The following is a 23,661-nucleotide window of genomic DNA, read 5'->3' as shown; positions in this document are numbered from 1 at the left end:
ATTGTGCAGGAGACGTTAGAAGCCAGAAAGGCTAATATGAATACCTCCCCAGAAATGAACAATACACAGAGGAAAAAAAAAGAAAGAAAAAAAAGAATTAAAAAATACAATATAACTGAACTAACAAACTAAAGTAAAAACAATAAAAATGCAAATCACATTACAAATCATCAAATCAAATGTCATACTACCTTACTTTTTTTTTTTTTTCATGAATTAGAGTCCTTTTCAGATGCTTTTTAAACAATGATAAAGAAGATGATGATTAAAGTTCAGGTCGTAGATTATTCCACAAATTTGATCCATGATATTTCATAGAATCCTGACAGACAGAAGTTCGGCAGTACAGAAGATAAAATTTGCTTGAATGTCATGTAGGACAATTGTGAATAACAGAGGACAACATAAAGAAATTCTGAAAAACTTTTGGAAGAATATGAGTTAAGTGAACATATTTGTACATGAAGACACAGGTCTGGTAAACGTTCACATCAAAAACTGAGAGAAGTTTGAATTTTTTGAAAATATGTTTTTTGAAATATGTTAGTCATTATTAACTCATAAAGACCCAAACATCCACTATCGACTGATCTTAACCGTTTAATACCTGTTGATCCATCAATCCTATCCATGCATGTAAATAATTGGTGTAAAACACAGTTTGTTATATTTTCATGGTCATCAGATATGACCCATTTGGATGTTCAGAGGCTCCGTAGTTACCATGGAAACACCATCATCTTCTACAACATTGATTCACCAGTAAAACCCATGGAGTTGGATCAATGACTGGATCGACACACTTGGTATATGTTCAGTTAATTATATTTTTTGCTGAAAAGTCACTTTTTCTTCAGTTTTCTCTGTTTGTAATATAAAAACCCTCAATTTCAATATGAGGTTTTATAAACACCTACATGATCGGTGAATTAAATACAGGAAAATACATGATTTTCACTGGAAAAACGTTAAATAAAGATGATAATATTACAATAATGATGATAAATCACATAAGAAAGGTTAAATATAGAGAAAATTCATTTAAGAATTGCCACAAAAGTAGCACTGGGTCTTTATGGGTTAAATAGAATAAACAGTATTTAAAGAAAGGCTCAGATGAACAAAACTGATTCATCAGAAGACAGTGCAACACACGTTATCGGGCTAATTCAGATATTTTTACACTAAAAATCTTAAAACTTTGCTTTGGCCACAGTGTACATAAACACTACAACCTGTTTCCTGTTTAGGGAATGTTAATTAAAACACCCCCTTTTCACAAAGTCTACATTAATATACATTTGTTTTAAGAAGAACATTTGCTATGTCCTATCCTACAACATTGCAGACATCACTCAGGACATTACTGGGGTTCTCCTACTGCTACTGCCAAAATGAAACACTGAATATACATTGGAATAAAGGGGGAATTCTGTGGATATTTTGAAACCAGGAGGATATGGTTTTACACTGATGGACGATGATCTAAACATGTAGTAGTGGCCATTACAGGACTCATCATGATCATTTCTTTGTTAAACTTAAAAACAGGTTTGCACAGAAAACTGATGTGAGCTTGTGGAAATCAGACAATTTAAAGGCAATACCATCATATAGCAACATAGTGTGTGTATATCCTCAGACAACATACTAAATAAAAAAAAAAAAAAAAAGATCTCTATCATGAAGCTGAATGTGTGCATCAATATAACAAACTATTGAACCAAGCAGACTAACAGAAGGAACTTGAACGCATGAAACAAGGAAAAACGATTTTGAAAGCATTTGGTAGAGGTGTGTGTAAACTTCTAACCTCAAGTGAAATGTTTAAAGTGTGTATGTGACTCTATTTCCCCCAAAAAAGAAGACAGAGTAACAGAGGAGGGATCCAACAGTGCACCAGCTGACATATGTACAGAAATATGTAAAAACATTATGCACAATATGTACACATTTACATAAGTAATGTCCAGCAAATGAATATTCTGAATATAAATTTGTATAGGCATGTTTGGATAATTTGAATATAACTTAAATTCAGTTAAAATAGTAGACTAATGATTTCAGTAAATAGTACAAAAAAGGGATTAACCTCATAAGACCCAGGACATGTCAGCAAAGTACAAGCTTTTTTTGTTTTTTATGAAATAAGTGCCAATATTGGAAACATGATGCAACAGTTTTTTCAGATGCAGTTTTTAAAATTTTTATGGAATGTCCTTTGTGGTGGACAGTTTTCTTTTCTTTTCTTTTTGTATAAAGTTGTGAAACTCTTGTCTGCAAATGTGGACAGTGGGTCTTAGGGTAATAATAATAATAATAATAAGCATTAGTATTATTTTATAGAGGTGCTGCGATTACATTTTTGTGTGCTTGAGCAGCTGTAAAAAGAGCTGAAAACTGCCAGTGTAAACGATATAAACACAACAATAGATGCAACAACAAGCACACACTTGAAAAACACAGGTATCAATTTTTGTGAATATACCTCTTTATGCTATTACAGCCTGTATTGAGCGCAGATAGTCTTGTTAAGCTTGATAAACCGTATTCAGGCTGCGTTGTGGTTTATCACTTGGGAACATCTGCAGGTATAGGGCTGTAAGAGTCGTCTCTGATACCTTCTGTAGTGCCTTCATTGTTTTTTAACCATCCAAGCAGCCCCACGGGCACCTTAACCTAATGAGATTCTGCAGCCGGTCTTTCCTTTTCAATGTTTCATACGGTGTTTATAAAACCAGCTCGAAGCCGCTTTTGGTATAAATTCCTAGAAATTACCATGAGATCACACTGCGCTGCTTAAGATCTCTCCAGCTGCGATGGGTTTCTCCAGGTTATTTGTTCACTATCTCAAAGTGACGCAGAAGCCTCTGCATTGTGTATCACACTTTGGATCATGGAGGGCTGCGTTTTCCCAGAACAGCATCGCCAAGTAAAGAGAGTCTGTCACTCCACTTTTGAAGTGTTGCATCAACGACATGACAAACAGGGAAAGGAGACGAGGCAGGGAGGTAGAACACAAGGAAAGAGAAAGGGAGGAAGGATGTGAGACGGAAAGGGAAAAGGAAGACAACCTAAAAATGAAGAGGCTGGATGAGAGATAGATTGCGTGGAGGGATGGGTTCAGACAATCTGCAAGAGGTCACACCTCCATCTCTCCGCTCATCTTTGTGAAGACGGACACACGATCTCAGATGGATGGAGGCGCATCAGTAAACGAGTCTGGCTATCATGCTGTCTCTCCATGTTTTAGTGGGTTGTCTAAAATGATTCATCTGTCACTTGTAATCTGTGATCAAGTGTGTGTTTCATTGCGTTTTTATCTGCGTACGTGTGTGTAAACCCAGGTACGCGACCACAAGGAAGAAATCAGTTGTTTGTGTACATATTTGTGCATGACGGAGGACATTGCTGAAATGTGTGTCATCTCTGCCAGGAATAAACACACACTCATACAGGCTGATGTATTGAGCTGTTATGAGTCCTTGGTTTGACATGACGTCCGGCCTCAATTTTCACCCTGTAGCTTCGGCGTCCATCATTGCAATATCCCCTCTTTGTGAGTGAGTCTGTGTGTGTGCGTTGCAGTCCAGGTGGGAGGCTGTGGGGTGTGTGTCTGTAATATTTGTGTGTCTGTTTGTGATAGTTGAGGTGAAATGAGGGCAGTGAAGAGGAGGGGATGAGGAGCTGACAGCAGCTTGAAGAGAGAAAAAACATATCTCAGGGTGTGAGACGAAGTTTTTGTTTTTTTTTTCCTTCGCTCATAAGTCATTTTAAAGCTCCCTGTGCGGTTGTGTGGAAACCCCACACCTCACCCCCACGGACATATTGCTACAACGCTTAGTGATTCACTATGTAATGATTGGATTTAATCTCAGCTTCACTATGAAACATGGATAAACTGTTTTGGGGTAATGTGCATGCAGGAATAAACAGCTTCATTTCTTTAAACTACAGTATTCATGGGAAAAACATGTACAATGAAAGAGACACTAACTACGTCTATTCACAATTATATTTCATTGCTTCTCTCAGAATGAAGCATTTTCCAACTAAGACATGTGAGATATGCTGATACTGTTCCAATTTTATGAGAATTCTTTCAACATATATTCAGTTCATGTGGAAAATGCGACACGTTCCATGTGTTTTTTTTTACTCTCAGCTGAATCAAAGACAAACATCCTCTGGTAGAGATGGATGAATCCAAAGAAAAGCATGAGAGACACACATACAGCTAATGTTATGAAGGAGGATGTTAGGATGTTAGGTGTATAAATATGAGCAAATATTGAATACCTTGTCCAGAAGGTTAATGAAGGAATGAAAGAGGAAGGCTGACTTCACACAGTGGAATGTGAACAAAACCCCAGTTTCTATTGAGGTATCCATGGCTGCATGTAAACAAATGCTCATTTTCATTGGTCTTATAAACAGCTTTAATAGCCGTGTGTTCTCAGAACAAGGTCAAAACCTAGAATATTTAGTGCACGTTAACATTGTCACTGTACTGATTCAAAGAATATATTTCTAATTTTTCCGGTTTTGCTCTTGGATTCTTCAGTCCTGTCCATCCTTGCCAGATCTACAGACAAGTTGTTTTTTTTTTGTAAATCTTCAATTAAGCATGCAACAGAATAAATACTAAATAAATTTATAAATTAGTAAAAGAAAAATAAATTAAAACAAAACAAAACAAAACAAAAAAAAACATTTAACCCATCAAGACCCAAAGCTACTTTTGTGGCACTTCCCAAATGATTTTTTCTCTGTATTTAATCTTTTTTTTTTAAGTGATTTATCACTATTTATTAGAATATTTTTCTCTATATTTTGCATTTTTCCACTGTACAAAATGTATTTTCCTATATTTAATTTCCTATTTTCAATTTAGATGTTCATGAAAACTCAGAGTAAATTCAAAGATTATTATATCAAAACACAGAAAAATGAAAAAAAAAAAAGTGACTTTTACATATTTTCATAAAATACATCATTAACTGAACACAAAATAAGTGTGTCCATCCACTGTCATTTATGAAACTCCATGAGTTTTGCTAGTGAATCAGTATTGTCGAAGAAGACGGCATTTCCATGTTCACTACGGAGCCTCTGAACGTCCAAATAGGTCATATCTGATGACCATGAAAAGATGACAAACTGCATTTTACACCAATTATTTTGTATTGATAGGATTAGTGGATCAACAGTAGGCCTGTAATGGTACACGTACCAAACCGAACCGTTTCAGTACACACCTGTTCGGTTCGGTACACAGCTGTACCGAAATGGCACAGTATGATGGGAAAAAGAAAAAGGAATGAAAGACGTTGTTCGATGCGGAACTTTAAATCCGCGCAAGTTTCACACGGACATATGGAAGGACGCACACATTAACCTGTAATATGAAATAGCAGCTGATATAAGGTAAAAAAAAAAAACAAAAAACAAATATTATGTGAACCTGGAAGGAAGAGACTGAAGACCCTCCACCATCAGTACAGTCCAGTTTGGATCAGTTCAGGTTCAGGTGAAAGACAACAACGAGGAAAGAGACGTTAATAAGACGGACATTGTTTGGCCCCTAGGAACTACGGTAGTTCTAAAACACTTACACTAGCTCTGTCTGTCTGTCTGTCTGTCTATCACGCACGCTGTATAATAGAGGAATAAATAGAATGTTGAAAGTATGTAAAGTTTCACGACAGCGTTCGTTATGTTAGTTATGGACCGCACCCCCAGGTATAGATCTGCAAGCCCCCCCAACCCCCCAACTCCAAAAAAAAAAAAAATCCCCCGTGCACACAGGCACACACAAATACACAGTGTCCTAAACAGTTTGTTCCCTGTCCTAAAATAAATAATTTGGTTCATAGTGTTGTCAGTGTTTCTCTTCAGTTTGTTTCAACAGAATACCAGTTTACCCTCTTGTTAATGTTGCACTTCATGTGGAATTTTTTTGTTATTTTTATGCAGAATGTGAACTGACAGAACTGTGATTAGATTTTTCTTGTTTGTTCAAAACTACCTTTCAGGGAAAAGTGCAATACTAATGTTTAAAATATATTTAGCAATATTAATAATTTATTTTATTTTCTATTTGATTTGTGGCAGCAGAATTATATTATTCCTGTTTTTCTATATTCTATTGTCTCTAAAAATTGGGGGAAAAATGTTTAAAAAATTCATAAATGCATTAATAGACATTTTGAGAGGTTTTCTTTCTTCCCGTACCGAACCAAAAAAAAAAAAAACGAACCGTGGCTTTGAAAACCGAAAACGTACCGAACCAAAAATTTTGTGTACCGTTACAGGCCTAATCAACAGGTATTAAACATTTTAGATCAATAAATGCTTTTGGTTGCTGGTGGATGTTTGGGTCTTCATGGGTTAAACTACAGTTTGAATCACAGTAAATAGACAATATGTGAACATGGGCTAAAATTCTAATTTAACAGTAGAACAGCTTGAATTATAGCTAATAGAATATATAAAAAATATAATATGAAATGATCAATACGTTTCATCAAACTATGTGGTAAAAGAAGAGAAAGCAAGGTAATGTCGCGAGAGGATTTTATAGTTTTGCTGATATGCAGGGGCTCTAAGTGCTGTCTTCAACATCACCTATAGTACGTCAGGACCAGTAAACAGTAACCTGACACAACCTCCCACTTGCTTCACTTTCAATTCCTGCTGTAACCTGCCTCAAATTAACCTTTTACATTACATGTCAAACAAAGGGGTGACTAACAACGACGTTATTATTTACACCACTGTTATATCACTAATGCATTATTTCAGTATGTAAAACACCAGGGCCCAGTTACATGTTAACTTTCACTGACATTTTCGCTTTTAATGTTTGACAAATTAAAATGTCAACCACATGACAAGTTTATTACTACAAATATCCCACTCAGACTGTACAAATAGCAATGTTTGTCATCAGTAAGTTTGAGTCAACACTGCCTGACCTGCATCTGTAACCATGTAAACATTCAACATGTTTACAGCTGGCATTAACATACTTTTATAGGTGATTCAATTACACAAATACCGTATGTTAACCCTATAACACCAAACGTATCATATTTGATACATGAGTTTTGAAGCCCTCTATATGATCAGTGTGATATTGTTTTCTTGCAAAAAATTATGTATACAATTAGATACATGCAATACATGGATAATCCACCAGGGGGGAGGAATTCATTCACCAGAGGCGTTTCCAGTGACACTACAAGACTGTCATTAATGAGGAAGGAGACAGAAATTTGCCAATTATGAAAAGGACTTATCAATTTGTAAGACATGTTTGTGTTATATTATGCTTTTGTTTGTTCAAAACTAAAAATATTTGAGCAGTGAGACCCGATGTATCAAATATGATACAAAATTGAAACTCATACATGGAAATTGATATTTGAAAAAAAAAAAAAAAAGTTTTGGTTGTTCAGAAGGACCAATAAAAGCACCAGTTTCAAAGAAATTGAATTTTCTGTCAATGATTTAATGGTTCAGGCTTTACAGGGTTAATGCAACCAGATCGAAATGCACCCAAGACACATTGAGGACACTGTGAAATCTGATATTTCAGACACCACTAAAAATGTTATTCCACCACTATGGGCCTGGCATGCACACTATGGCATTTTCAGTCCTTTGAGCATTCCATAGTAAACAGGGATCATTTCCATTGTGTTGTTGCGTAAACCCAACAAAGCAAAGGAAAAACTTTTATGTTTTGAGATGTGAAACATGGTGAAACTTTGTCATGTAAATGTGGCCTCGGACCACATTCAGAAATAGTCTTAAACACATTCTATTGGTGTAATGACGAATGTATCACACTGAAGACTGACATCCTCAACTTCACTGGAAGTTGATGAATTGTGTACTTAAATTATATCACTGTTCAAACACTAATAAGTACATCCAAGATAAAATATATGAACATTTGTCGAACCCAGTGGATTGTAGACTCACCAATTGACTTGAGAAGACTCCCACCAGCTTTAACTCTCATTAAGAACATAAATTCTGTGATGTGTCCGTGTTCTACTTGACATTAATCAGCTTTGCAAAAGAAAAACTTCACCGGCTCAGCTTATTTCACAGCTGTGAGGGGTTTTGAAAGAAGTTGGCCAACTGGAATACAAATTTCCACATGGTTATTTGTAGATGGGCGGGAGTGCATGACTTCACATAAAAACTGGCACATCAATATCAAGTCTAAACTCGGCTGGATCTCACATAAGTGAGAAATGTTTTCGGGATCATTGGCATGCTTAGACACACTTCACAAACATGGGACTTGTGAAGAAAACCTTAAATGATTATTCACGGGTAAATCAGGGGACATTCATCTCCTCTGATTAAGTTGACTCAAGGAAAAAACAAAAAAAACAACACTACTTCATACTGTGTTCCATCTTCCTGAGTGACTTGTTTTGGTCCTGCTTCATTATCAGACAACAGACTTGTCAAGCACACTACATATACAATGTACCCACAATCCTTTAGCTCAGGGGTGTCTCATTTTAGTTCAGGGGCCATATTCAGCTAAATTTGGGCCGGACCAGAAAGATAACATAATAAGGTATAAATAATGACAACTCCAAATTTTTGTCTTTGTTTTAGTGTAAAAAAAAACAAAACAAAAAAAAAACATTAAATTATGAAAATACTTACATTTATAAACCATCCAAAAAAAAAAAAAATCTGAAAAAACTGAAATTTAAATTAAAAATACGTAAGAAAATGTAGTGCAATTTAACAATATTATTCCTCAACTTATCATTTCTACATGTGCATTATGGATCAGATCTACAAAGACACTAAACACTGAGGAACAGGCAGAAAAATAGTTCAAATTGTGCTTAATTTTCTGCAGACATTTCAGGTTGTTCATATTTGTTCAGGTTATTCACATTTTATTGATTTTTTTTTTGCTTAATTCAAGATTTTTTGCTAAATTTGAGATTTTTTTTGGCTTGACTGAAGTTTTTTTTTTTTACTTAACTGAAGATTTTTTTTTGGCTTCATTCTAGATATTTTCCTTAATTCAAGCTATTTTTTTTTTTTTTTTTTGCTTAATTCAGTTCAAAAGTGTGGAATTTTTGCACTTTGTAAATTCATCCCAGGGGCCAGATTGGAACCTTTGGCCCCTGGGCCGCATGTTTGACACCCCTGCTTTAGCTTTTCTACGTTGTCTATAGAAGCCACATAGATTGTAGAGTGATCACTGGGCATGGAAGCCAAAATATTTTAAGAAAAATAAAGATGCAACATTTCACTGTTAACTGTTTATAAAAAAGTAATGGCTAACCTGCAGCTAATTAATTACCTCCCACCATAGTGATGTGTATGACCACAAACCACCGGTATCAGGTCCCATATGTTCTTCTGATATTTACAACTGTCTTGTCGTTCAAAAAAGCAGGTTTCTTAAAGCGATCTTGAAGTGACGTATGGTTTTTTAAAAAATTAAGAAAGAAACACAATGTCATGTGTGTGGTCAGTGGTTTGGCTTCATGACAGTCTGTAGAGCGGCTGTAACTGGGCCTCACCTGTCGCAACACATCAAACTTGTCTCAATTTTTTTTTTCCAATTTATCATAATTCACAAGCCCATGGCCCAATCCCAATTCACCCTTTGGCCCTATCCCTTACCCCTACCCCTCCATTTTCCACGTTCACTTGAAGGGGTAGGGGTGTCCCGATTCTCAATGAATTGGACGGGGAGAACTGTTTGGCCCTTGAAATGGCGATTTATCAGGACCACACAACAAAAGGAGGGGTATTAGAAATATTTCTGTTCAAATCATTGGCAGGATGGAGGTAAACACAGCAACAAAGTGCAGCAGTGTGATGAACAAAAAACACAAATGTACATATTTTCTTTGGAAATAACTTAATCATTTGATCGACCGTTTAATGCTGTTCCGATGTGTTATAGATCGCATTTCTGTGGTTTGCGGTTGATAGCCGCAACAAGATGCCCAAAGCCCATGCAACAGAGACGGTTACAGCTGTTGACAGCATGGACAATTCTTTCGGAAACAAAGTTGTCACATCTGTTTATAGCGGCATAGATGACTGCTGATGACGTAACAGGTCTCGAAGGGTTATCTCATTTCATACGGGAATGTTTGCAACTCAGTTTCAAGGGGTAGTGCCGAGTGCAAGGGCCAAGGGTAAGGGGTGGGGGGATTGGGATTAGGCCTATACTTCCCATATTAATAATAATAATAATAACTTTATTTGTATAGCACCTTTAAAAACAAAGTTTACAAAGTGCTTTGACAGAGGGCACAACAGCAGGATACACGAAGCAAGTAAAAACACTAAAACAGAAGCAACACAATTAGAGAGATGTATGAACAAGTTAATAATCAAACAGGATCAAATTTAAAAATTAAAATTAAAAATTAAGGTTAAAAAGGGGACAGACATCACATAAAAGCAAGTCTATAAAAATGTGTTTTAAGAAGTGATTTAAAAGATGTTACTGATTCCGCAAGCCTTATCTCCTTGGGCAGGCCGTTCCAAAGTCGAGGGGCCCTGATGGAAAATGCCCGGTCCCCTTTTGATTTAAGCCTCGACTTTGGAACAGCAAGGAGCCCTCTGCCCGAGGATCTAAGGCTGCGTGCTGGCTCGTAGTCAACTAGCATTTCTTCTATATAACTTGGGACCAGGCCCATTCGAGCTTTAAAAGTGATCAGTAAAATCTTAAAATCAATTCTAAAACACACAGGGAGCCAGTGGAGGGATGCAAGGATAGGATTGATATGATGTTGTCTGCTAAAACCAGTGAGAAGCCTAGCTGCTGCGTTCTGGACCAGTTGGAGGCGAGACAGGGATTTTTGGCTGATGCCGGACAGAAGTGAATTACAGTAGCCAAGTCGGGTGAATATGAATGAGTGGATGATTGTTTCCAGGTCGTGGTGTGGGACTATTGGTTTGATTTTGGAAATAGTTCGTAGCTGGAGAAAACAGGATTGGATAACTTTATTTATGTGTACTTGGAAGGAGAGGTCTGAGTCAAATATTACCCCGAGATTTCTTGCGGTGGGAGTAATGTTTGAGGAGAGGGGACCAAGGCTATTTTTTATTGCAATGGTGGAATTTAGTGGACCGAACAGTATGACTTCTGATTTGGAGCTGTTTAGTTGAAGGAAGTTGTGGGCCATCCAACGGCTTACATCATTGAGGCAGAGAGACACAGCAGCTAGGCTTCTCGGGTCATCCGGTCTCGGGTCTACATTGTGTCCATCTGTCATGTGACACTAACTAATTTAACCTCCTAAGACCCAGCTATGGGTTTTCTGTCCACATTTGTGGGCAAGAGTTTCACAACTTTATACAAAAAAAAAAAGAAAAAGAAAACTGTCCACCACAAAGAACATTCCATATAAGTTTTAAAAACTGCATCTGAAAAAACTGTTGCATCATGATGTTTCCAATATAGGCACGTATTTAATAAAAAACAAAAAAAGACTGTACTTTGCTGACATTTCCTGGGTCTTAGGAGGTTAATTTAAAATTAAATTAGCTAAACTTTTTTAAATGATTTATTATTAGACTGAAGTTTTCATTTGAGCTGCATTGGCAATAAAACAACTTAGCTACTTAACTAAATTTCTTATTGATCTGACTTGAAATAACCAAAATAACAGATTTTGAAACGGAGAGTTGGATGAACAGACTGAACAACTGACCGGCTGACTGACCTACAGACATACCTCAGCATTCATGAAGATGTGCGGTTACATCTTAAAACATTGCATTTGGTCTTCAGCTAGAAATTCTGTGCATGTTTACTTGCATATAGAGTAGGGAAGTGAGAACTGGTCATAAGTGGGTTCTCCAAAGGCATTAAACTCATTCTAACACCAGGTGTGAACCAATGCACTTAGGTCTCCCCACTTACAACAGGATTACCTAATCAATCAATCAATCAAATGTTATTTATATGGTGTCACATCATAACAAAAGTTATCTCATGACACTTACAAGTAGAGCTGGTCTAAACCAGACTCTTAAGCCAATTTACAGAAACCCAACAGAATCCTCCAGGAGCAAACACTTGGTGACAGAGGTGAGGAATAACATCCTTTTAACAGGCAGCAACCTGGAGCAGACCCCGACTCCTGGAGGATGGTCGTCTGCCTTTACCTTCTCTCTTTAACCCTAACTGGTCAAGGCTCTCACAGAGTTGGGCGTGCTGTTTGCGTACTGTGAGCGGCATGGACTTTGCATGCACTGTCCGCAGATGTTTGAGGTTTCATAGTCGATTGTACAGTCAAGTCGTATCAGCTTGGTGTCGCATTTAAAACAGGTCAATGTGAAGACTTCCCACAGAGCAGTCTGTTGTGTGATACTGAGTACGCGTACGTGGAGTCTGTGCCATCGTAAAAATTGAGCTTTGCGCAGACATCCGCTTTGGGTCTGCATTGAGTCCGCCTTGAGTCCGCGGAGTCAAGTGTGTTATACCCCTGAAACAGGGGAGAAATAATCACACAGTGATTCAACAGTGTTTCCTCTTCAAGGGATTTTACTTGAATCAAGTGCACACTCAGAACATGTTTCATTTCAAACATCACATTAGCCTCAAAACTCACTTTCCCCTAATATTGAACATTCAATTAACACACACTATTAACATATGTGAAATCAGTTGTGAAATGGCTATGCTAGGGCAAGTGTAAAAGTTTGATTAAACTGATTGAAATATATTTCAAACATCACTTTTACCTCAAAACTTGTTTTTACCTCGTATTGAACATTCAGTTAACACACTAAATTAGCATACATGAAGTCACTTATGAAACGACTATGCTAGGGCAAGCGTAAAAGCTTGGTTACCGACTTAAATAGGACACCTTAACATGACACTTACTTATCATTTACACTGACTGTTACAATAAATATAACAATTCAGCAACAGTGTTAGATAGGAATGCTTCAGAAACGTATTCATACACATAAGCACTCACAAAATAGCCATACCCGCGTGAACTAAGCTGCGCAGCCCAACGTAACATTTCTAACGTTTCCTCTCGAACACAAGGTAGATCGCAAAACATACTCATGAAGTTACATACAAAGTGATCTGCAACACAGACTTACTCGTTACACTTGGCACATTCTATTGATAACTATTAGTGGCAAAGATGCACAGTATTTACCTGAAATGGGAGAAATAATCACAAAGTGATTCAACAGTGTTTCCTCTTAAAGGGATTTTACTTGAATGAGGAAAATGCTCGATCTCCCCTGAGTTAGTGGGCGGAGACTAACGCAATCACTCTTGACCTCACAGATCAAAAGTTTTCAAAGCGAATCAAATAAATCAATAATAACCTTATCAAAAATACATTATGAACTGAAACATTTTTATTTATAAGGCACCTTAATCACAAGTCATTTTAACATCAAAATGTATATCTTTTTATACAAATTTTTAAACATATCTAAAATCTTTCTGTGAACTTCTAGCTCTATGTATTTGTATCTTGTAACAAATGCACCTGACTCTGTGGGGGCCTTAAAGGAAGAGGAGAGAGAGAGAGAGAAGTGTTAATGCCAGATGTGAACAGAGCCGTAGACATACATTTATCTGGTAAATATCTGTGATTTAAACATTCATGGACACTGTTTGGATTAATAATATACAGTACATTCAACATCCTGTTTTTGTAGGCATTAGCAGTCCTTTAAACCGCAGCAGAATCAGCTGTACCCCATGCTGATCCGATCCTCGCTCTGCTCTTCAGCACCTGGGCTTGACTTGACTGCGGCAGCGCTGTGCAAAGACAGAGATGAAAGCATACGCCTGCACACCTGCCACATTTCCATTGTAAGAGGGTGGTAAATCAATGCAAGCAGACGGAGCTTATTGAATTTACATAGTGAGGTTGAACACAGAATATGGTTTGACTTGCAGAAAAATCTTTGTATGCGAGCGCGTACACGTGTTTGGGAGTATGATCTAACTGGGGAATACTGGCAGTTTGTATCGCGCTCATATCTTTCAGTCATTCCTTTATGAAGCAAAACTGATGCAACGATATACCGCCCTACAGCCGGGTATTGTTACCCCTGATCAAAAGCCTGCCTCTCTCTTTCTCTTAACTAGCTCTTTCTTTTTCCCTCCTTCTCATCTTCCTCTGTCTCTCTCCATTCACTTCCTCTCTTTCTGTTTCTCTCACATTGATTCAATTTATCCCTTTAACTTTTCGCTTTCCCACCCTCTCTTTTCTCAAACCCTCCCAGGCCACCCCCACCTCCCTCAGCGATGGTAATCTCCTGGCAGTATAGTATTGTCAGACTTTGATCAAAAGCCATCCTCTTTCATTCACTCTGCCTCTCTCAGACCTCTCCCCGCTTTTACTAATACTCTGTAGACCTAATGAGTACTAGGAGTCCTGTTTGATAGACTGCTGCACAGACACTTTACAGACATATACTACGCTCAAGAATTAATAAGCAACATGAGTCATCTGAGAGCCCCGAGTGTGCATGGACAGAGTGATGCAAGTTAAAATGCTGACTTTACGTTCAAAAGGAATGAGGCAACAATTAGGATACACTTGCAGTGATAATGAGAGGCGATGAACCAAGCATTGCCGCAGCCTCCTGTCCTCAAGAAACCTCATATACTTACAATGCTGTTTTAAGGTCTTAGGGGATATCTATCCTCAATTTTGAAAAAAAAAAAAAAAAAAAAATCAGGAGCCACTTTACTTGTTATAGAGAGTATCCACATATGTCACTTCCCCCCCAGGCCATGCCCCTGTATGTCAGACTGAGTGGCAAAAACCAACCTGCTCAACATGATGGAGTATAACAGTAAACACAGCGAGACTTGGAAAATGTGGAATATGAAATTAAATTAAGGACAGTTGGACTCGACATGGATCTGTACGAACAACCAAAAAAAAAGTGGTCCACCAACATTGACATGTGAACAGAAATCGCATATCCTGACATCCATTGTGTAGGAGATCATCGCTATTTTTACCTGAAAGAAATATACATGGTTTTATTATTACTGACAACCAGGGGCTAAAACTAGGAAGAGAACCAGCTGATCCAAAGTGCATTTACAGTAGACCATGTACTGAGCCCAGTGAATATATGCAGGATCTCCTGGTACTGAGGAGATTAGTTCAGATCAAGTACTTTATACAACACAGATACTACTGCTGTGGACCAGCAGGGGACGACTGTATTCTGGTAAATTATGATATTTTTCCCACCTGTTTTTAAATTATGATATTTTTCTTGAATATTATGGCTTCATTGTCGTAATATGACGACTTTAACCCTTTCATGCACGAATTATATGAGAACCTTAATCAAATTTTTTTTTCCTGAGTGTTTTTATTCCTCTTTACATATGAAAAAAACAATGAGATTGAAAATTTTTTTCTGAAAATAAATAAAAATAATAAAAATAAAATAAAAAATAATTCAAAAAAATTCAAAAATACATTAAAAAAAAACAATTATGAAAAACAAAAATTCTTATGAACCTATTTTTCATTAAGCTGCAAAAATGTCCACTCAGCTGGATACCACACGTTTAATTTTTAACGCACAGAAACATGAATTTAGTGATAAATTGTGTGAAAACTATGGGGAGGGCTTGTGATTCTGGCAGTTTATACTCAGGAGAGATCTACAAATTGTTACCAATTCATGTCAGAAAAGACATGTAGTGTCTTAAAACTTTAATAAAGATATGTGTAAAAAAAATAAATAAATAAATAAAAAAAAATAAAAAAAACAACGAAAAGAACAACAAAATCCATGAATATACAAGAGAACAGCTAAAGAATAACTGTCCACTGTAGTGACCAGTATGCATGAAAGGGTTAATCTCATAAACGACATTTTTCTGAGTTTTTTTTATAACTACGACTTTATTCTCATAACATTGTGATTCTTTTTGTATTCGATTTTATTGTCATAAAATTAGGACGACACGATGGTGCAGTGGTTAGCACTCGTGCCTTACAGCAAGAAGGTCCTGGGTTCGATTCCAACACCAGTCGACAGGGGGTGGGACCTTTCTGTGTGGAGTTTGCATGTTCTCCCCGTGTCTGCGTGGGTTCTCTCCGGGTACTCCGACTTCCTCCCACCATCCAAAGACATGCACTGATAGGTTAATTAGTTAATCTAAATTACCCATAGGTGTGAATGTGAGAGTGATTGTTTGTCTATATGTTCAGCCCTGCGATGAACTGGCGACTTGTCCAGGGTGTACCCCGCCTTCGCCCCTGTGTAGCTGGGATAGGCTCCAAGCGACCCCTGTGACCCTAGTGAGGATAAAGCGGGTTCAGAAAATGAATGAATGAATGAATGTCATAAAATTACGGGTTTTATATTGACATTTTATGACTTTATACTCGTAGTGACAAGTGTTTTTATTTTCTCATGTGGTCCTAATACTCCGTCGTAGCTTCATTCTCCAGTTCCCTGTATTTGAAAAACTGGGTTAGCCTCAGTTTAAGTTAGTTTACTAATCATGTAGGAGCACAAGGTTCAGAATCACAAAATGAAGACAAAAACCATGAAAGATCTGATCATGAAACCAAGAGCTTTACTAAGAAGTAACGTTAGCCAAAACAATACATAATTTAAGGTATGATTTTATCCATAAATACAGCATAAATTAATGTTAGCTGACACTAAACAGGATCCACAAATCTAGGTTTGGTTTCCTGGATTTGTGGATCCATCTACTTCTCTTTTCTTTGTCTTTCGGTGTCTGTAAAACGATAGCTCCGACTGCTTTTCAAACCTGTTCATACAATCAATCGCACAACAGCTCTTCCTCATTTTTATTAAATACTGTTCTTAAGTTTAGACGCTATTGAAGCCAACGCTGTCACTCATCTCCCTCTTTCTGCCACTCAGTGGACGTAACCGCAGTGACTTCCGCTAGCGGTGACGTCACATGCATACCCTCTAGTACTAGGTTATCATGTAATGGTACCTAAAATTTATCCGATCATAGATTCAGCAAGTGAAACACGAGAAATTACTAGTTGAGAGCCACTTTGCTAGCTCAGCTTATTCCACAGGTTTCCAAAGGTTTTAAAGAAACTGGTGCATTGCTATTTGTGCATATGTGGGACTGTATGAATTTGCATCCCAACTGGCATGTCAGTATCAAATACAAAACCTCATATATCACAAATAAATGTGAAATGTTTCAGGGATCGTTGGCATGCTCAAGTGCATTTCACAAACAGGAGACTTCTGACAAAAACATGAAATGATTACCCACAAGTAAATCAGGCGACATTCATCCTTTCTAATTAACTTCACTCTGATTGGAGGAAAAAATTAACTATATTCCTTGTCATGTTCTGCGGCGTCAGCCCAGTTTTCTTTGTTGCATTCTTCTTAGACGAAACTAAACTTCTTCTTATTCTTTTTGCGTCTTCTTCAAATTAGCATTCCTGAACCAATGTCTGCGAGACTCCAGATCAGTATTATACCTTAATCTGTCTTTCCTGAGTCTGTTGAAGCTTTAGTATCACTGGACTAAATAATATATTTATAAAGAATAAGTTTGATTCTCCAGGGGACCTTCAGATGAATCAGATAAATTATCTTTTCAGTCAGAAGAAAGAATATGTAGAAATTAAATGTAAGTGGATCTGCCAGTCTTGACTTGAAGGCTTTTCGTGATAAAAGCAGCAAATCCAGTTTTAAATGATTAATACAAGTAGGTATTCCTGCCTTTGAAGCGCAGAATGATAGAACTTCCAAGCCTTCAGTGTCAGTTAGTTGTAAACCACTGACAAATCTACTGGAACTATACATTTATTTGTTTTTCATAGTGTTCAACATTAAATCGTACGGTTCAAATTTTACCAATGAGCTTGTATCTGAATAGTATGAAACACAACTAAAAGTTTAGGTTATTTCTGCAACCCTGAACTGTATCGGATATTTACAAACCCATCCCAGGGGATGGGGGGTGGGGGTATGCGCCAAGGGTGCCAGTAGGTAAAAATCAGATATTGATATAAATCAGCCACTGGGACAATGTTCAGAGTGCAGAATTTGGAGCACAGCACTCAATACACCAATACACAACTGACACGGAACTGAAAAGTCACATGGCACACTGCCACGTCTAACATATAGCTCCGCCCACCTTCTCCAGCCTCAATCTAACTGACTGCACAGACCAAAGAACACCATAAAACAACAGCATATACAGCACAGGTGTCAAACATGCAGCCCAGGGGCCAAATCTGTCCCGCCAAAGGGTCCAGTCTGGCCCTTTGGATGAATTTGAGAAATGCAAAAATTACACTAAGATATTAACAATTATTGTAATTCAGGTTCCACATTCAGACCAATTCAATCTCAAGTGGGTCATAATAACCAATAAATACTCACAACTCCAAATGCTTCTCTTTGTAAATGTAAATATTTTCATGTATTTGCACTAAAACAAATTATAATATTGCAAAAATATCTGAATAACCTGAACAAATATGAACAATCTGAAATGTCTTAAGAGAAGTATGTGCAATTTTAATAATATTCCAGCTGTTACTAAATGTTTTGTGTATTTGCAGATCCACTGTGATCTGTAAGTTATAATGTACATGTGTAAATGAAAAACTGAAGCATAATATTCTTAAAATTACACTTTTTTTTTTTCAGTTTCTTCATATTATTCACATTGTTTGAAAGGATTGTTTGTAGATGCAGACATTTTCACAATGTAATTTTACTTTTTTCCATCTAAAACTTAGAGAAAAGTTTGGAGTTGACATTCTTTATATATTATTATATTATAATTTTACTGGTTCGGCCCACTTCAGATCAAATTTATCTGGATGTGGCCCCTGAACTAAAATGAGTTTGACACCCCTGATATACAGCATTTACAGCAATAATTTCAATTCTACACCATATACTATCACTAATTTGTCATTTCCTCTATTAATTACCACAGTACTGTAGCAAAATGGACAAAAGAATGCACTGAAGAGTACGCCATATATCACCACAGTACTGTGGAAGTAGCCATTACCAAAAAATAAATAGATCATATATAACATTTTTCAAACTAAAGTATTACAAACTAAAACAAACCAGTCCCTCTAGCATGAACTGTACTGGACATGTTCAGCAGTTCTTTTTCAGGAACACCAACATATCTACTTTTTCTGGCAAGGCCGAGCCCGCTCCACACTGACTTTTTTCTTTCTTTTCTTTTTTTTTTTTTTTTTATGCCACTTCTACGCCGATGTTGGCTGTAGGTGAGGAGCTGCTAGCTGCTGCAGGTGCAGTGACGGTGCCTGGTGTGGGAGTCATGGCCTGCGCTCATTTGGGGCTTTCGAATATTGTGCATTCCTCAGCCGTCAGGTGTATATTATGTTTGACTAAGTGTTTCCTCAGGTTTGAGGTGTTGCCGTAGCTGGTTTTACATTTAGCATTACAGATATTGCAGTGAACCTAGTCTGCATCAAGTTTAGCAAAGCGGAGCCACACCCTCCAATGCTTTCCATTTGCTACACTAGCTGTTATCATCAAGCGCCACTGACGTAATCACGCTCTTGTGCGTCTAATGCCGTCGTCACATCAGGCAGGCACTCCTCCACTCTCTCCCTGACGTACGCAACATAAGGATGCGTTCAAGTGCCGAAATATGGTACTGTTTGACTTTACGTGAGTCAATGCTCGGTAGTATTGATGGAATTTGGTCAGTACCAATAAAAGTACTGAATTCGGTACCCATCCCTAGCCTAAGTACACAGGCAAAGGTTCATGTCCTCTCAGACTATTTCAATTACGATAAAATGAAATGGAATTATGGATTTTTTTTATTTTTTTTTGCACAGGGACACTAGTATTTATTACATTGTTAAACAATAAATAACCATGATTAGATCTGTTAACCTAGCAAAATATACAAGGTGTTAAAAAAAATGTATACGCACTTTAAATAATTGTAAAGTAGGTGTTTATTAAAATTCATTTAATTTTCAAAATATAATAGAATTTACAAACATCATTTTATTATTTTGTCACCGCCTGTTCTCAAACTGACGTCCGTTCTGGTCCAGACACTGCTGACATCACACACATCACCATACAATTCCCTTGGTATTTGCGTGCATTCACGTTCAATGGCTGCTCTCAGTTCAGCGACTGTTGCAGGTCTCATAGTGTAGACTTTGTCTTTTAGGTATCCCCATAAAAAAAAGTCTAGTGGTGTGAGGTCTGGTGAACTTAGCAAACACGTGGGTTGGATGGAGGGGTTTCGTTGACTGCCCTCCATGTTCACTAGACCTCACACCACTAGCCTTTTTTTTTTTTTTTTGTTATGGGGATACCTAAAAGACAAAGTCTACGCTATGAGACCTGCAACAGTCAGTGAATTGAGAGCAGCCATTGAACGTGAAGTCCCGTAAATACCAAGGGAACTGTTTGGTGATGTGTGCGATTCCATTGCTTGGCGTTGTCAGCAGTGTCTGGACCAGAACAGACGTCAGTTTGAGAACAGGCGGTGACAAAACAAAATTATGTTTGTAAATTCTATTACATTTTGAAAATTAAATGAATTTTAATAAACACCTACTTTACAGTTATTTAAAGTGTGTATACATTGTTTTGGGACACCCTGTATATTTTGCCAGTTCAACAGATCTAATCGTGTTAATTCTGACCATACACTCTTTCCACACATCTTTCAGACTGAATTAAAAAAAAAAAAAAAAAAAAAAACTAAAATCTGGCCTTCCTCTTCAGTGTGAGAGGGTAATCAGGTATAATTAGCATGTGTTTGCAGGTCAAATCACTCCACAGTATTTATCAGCTTCTGCTCTGATCAGCAGGGATGGAAACACAACATCTGTGTGAACCTAGTATTTTCACTTCTCCCACCATGCAATGAGGCATGACGTTCAGGATATTGATACATAAATATTATGGCAAGGACATTATGTAGAGTTTTTTTTTTATAGTTGAGAACAGTGTGGTCTCTGTATTTCTCCACCCTGATCTACTGGAATGACCTTTAGGGAGACTTCCTACTGATGTGTCACTGTGGAATGGATAATTGTCTCACACTGAGACACTGCTACAGAGTAGTGGCGATTTCTCATAGACTGCAAGGGAGGTCCGGCTTCCCCTAAAATTACGAAAATGAAATGGTTAAATATATACGGTTGTGCTGACATTTTATTGACTACAAATGTGTTAGAACACGTTCATCTTAAAGATGAGTTCGTTCAAATCAGCTTTATCACAAATCAATGGACGCGATGTTGTTCACTTCTCATACATTCCCGTTGCACTGTTTTCTCATTCGATCTCTGCTCAGTGCATTTGTCCGTAGACTGCGGGCGTCTATGGGCTTCAATGGGACTGAGTGGAATAGTTTTTTTTCATTGCCTCAAAACTGGACGGTAATTGGATAAATGCCATGATGTTGTCCCGCCCCCGGACGCCGGGCGTCTCTGGGGGTGAATGGAGCTGTGGGCGGAGCTCGGCCGGGCTGGACGCCAGAATCCCACGTGCTGATTGGAGGATCAGTCGAAAGGCTGAATCCCATTTGATTGACAGCTAGTTTGAGCTCTGCTCCTTCACTGACACAGTTCAGTTTAATACCACCGCGCATTCTGCTGTGAAATCGAGAGAGAAACCACTACGAAATTACTCGTTCATTTCTTGCACTGTAAATAAAACACACTCATTGTACTTCCTTGTTTCAATTTAACATAATTTCACTGTTTTCTTGTTTCAGTTACATAATTTAATCATTTCTTGTTCGAGTTTAATATTGTTTTGTAGATAGTTAAATCAATCAAACTGTCGGCTAGGTCGGAGTGAAAGGAGCATCTCTGGTTTAAAAAGGCTGAAGTCTTACACCCACAACACAATGGGCCAAAGCAATCTAAGCAGAGAGGACACTGGTCCAGTCCCTGGAAAAGACGCCTACTTGGTACGATAAGGTCACTGAGCATTTTCTTAAAAAGGAACAGAGGGCTGAATGTATGTTTAAATAACTTGACTTTTTTTTTTTTGTTTTTGTTTTGATGTAAGCCGACAATGAGCTTCCCCTGTCTGAAAGGTGAGCAGCTGCCACTGCTACAGAGTAAACTCCTTTATCCCTCGAGGACCCCTAACGGTGGTCCACCCTACCTGGTGCTCGGGTAACTTCAGTGCAGTCTTGGGCACGTACTTTCCTGTCCAGTAAATTCACACTCCCTGCTTTGGTCATCTTGCCTTGGTTTTTACCCAAAACTATTATTTTCCATTAATCCATTGCCATTGTGTATTGATTTGACCCTTTGAGCTCATTGTGAGACTCACTCCCATAATATACTCCATTTCCAGCTGTGAATGGCACAGGAGCGGAGACCACCAACCCTCTTTTTCCTTTCAGGCTTCTCTAATAAATTGAGTTTCTTTCTTTCTTTGTTTCCTCCCTCATTTTCCCTTATTCCTCTATTTTTTTGTGTCTCTTTACAGAAAGAGAAGTCAATTGCAGCTGACACACAGAGAATCACAATCCTGAACTTATGTTTGCTTTCTCTAGTTGGGTTCCACCTTTCTCGTGGGGTTTATTTTTGCACCACTCTTTTAGCGGCCGCAGAGATGCTCTCCACTATCTGCCCCCTAGAGAATGACTCACATTATCAGGCAGGTGTGTGTGGTTAATGTGTGTCAGCGCCAGGGGGCATAAAGTGTGTTTGGCATAGAAATGACACCAACGGCTGCAAATTATATTAACCATTCTCTCTTTTTCTTTTCCATCGCCTTTCATCAAAAGAAAATCATCCAAAAAGAAGTAAAGTGGCTCAATAAAATATTCCACGCTTTTATCTTACCTCTTGCTATGAAAAGACTCACACCATCTCAAACCACAGAGCCAAATAACAAACCTCTTTTTGACAGTTCAAGTGTATTTAAAAATGTGGTTGTAATTTACTCCAAGCATCAGTTCGACTTTATCTGTGTGCGCATGCATTATCAGTTTCCTTCACACACATCTTAATGTCATCCCCCAGATAGCTGCACTGCAGCACCAGCAAACAAGGTTGTTTCTTTAACAACCGCATGAATCAGGTCAGTATTTCACCCAAAATATTGGCTTTTCAGACAGAATGACATGCTCTTGCATTACTTGAAGTTTGCGAATGAAGTTCAGCATCGGCTCAAAATAAGGTGCATAGGGATGCGTAAGCAAGATGCGTTTAAACACTTTTATTGCTGCTGTCTGCCTTTTTAATGAAATGCAGACTCATTCGGTCTTTCATAATGTAGTGCCATAAACCAACATCAACATCAAGTATTTTCAGGCCATGTCATAAAAGAAAAAAATTACAGAAAAGAAAATACTTACGGGTTTCAAACTAACTGATGTAAATCACACTTACTTATTTTGCAAATGAAAAAAAAAAATCTTCAAAAACACTCTTTGGTGCTACTGCTTGATCTATTTATTTCTTTTTTTTACTCAGCTAACCTTAAACCATCCCAGTGCTTAGTTCAAACCAAACATTAATGATATAAGTTGTTATACTTGGTTTTCTGCCTCATCCTGAAAACCTACTAGTTCACATCAAAGTGAGAAGACCAGAGTTCAGAAAGGAGTCCAGTATGAAGAGTAAA

Source organism: Sphaeramia orbicularis, chromosome 15 (assembly GCF_902148855.1).
Source record: "Sphaeramia orbicularis chromosome 15, fSphaOr1.1, whole genome shotgun sequence".
In the NCBI taxonomy this organism is placed as follows: Eukaryota; Metazoa; Chordata; class Actinopteri; order Kurtiformes; family Apogonidae; genus Sphaeramia; species Sphaeramia orbicularis.
Note: the sequence above shows the minus strand (reverse complement) of the source record.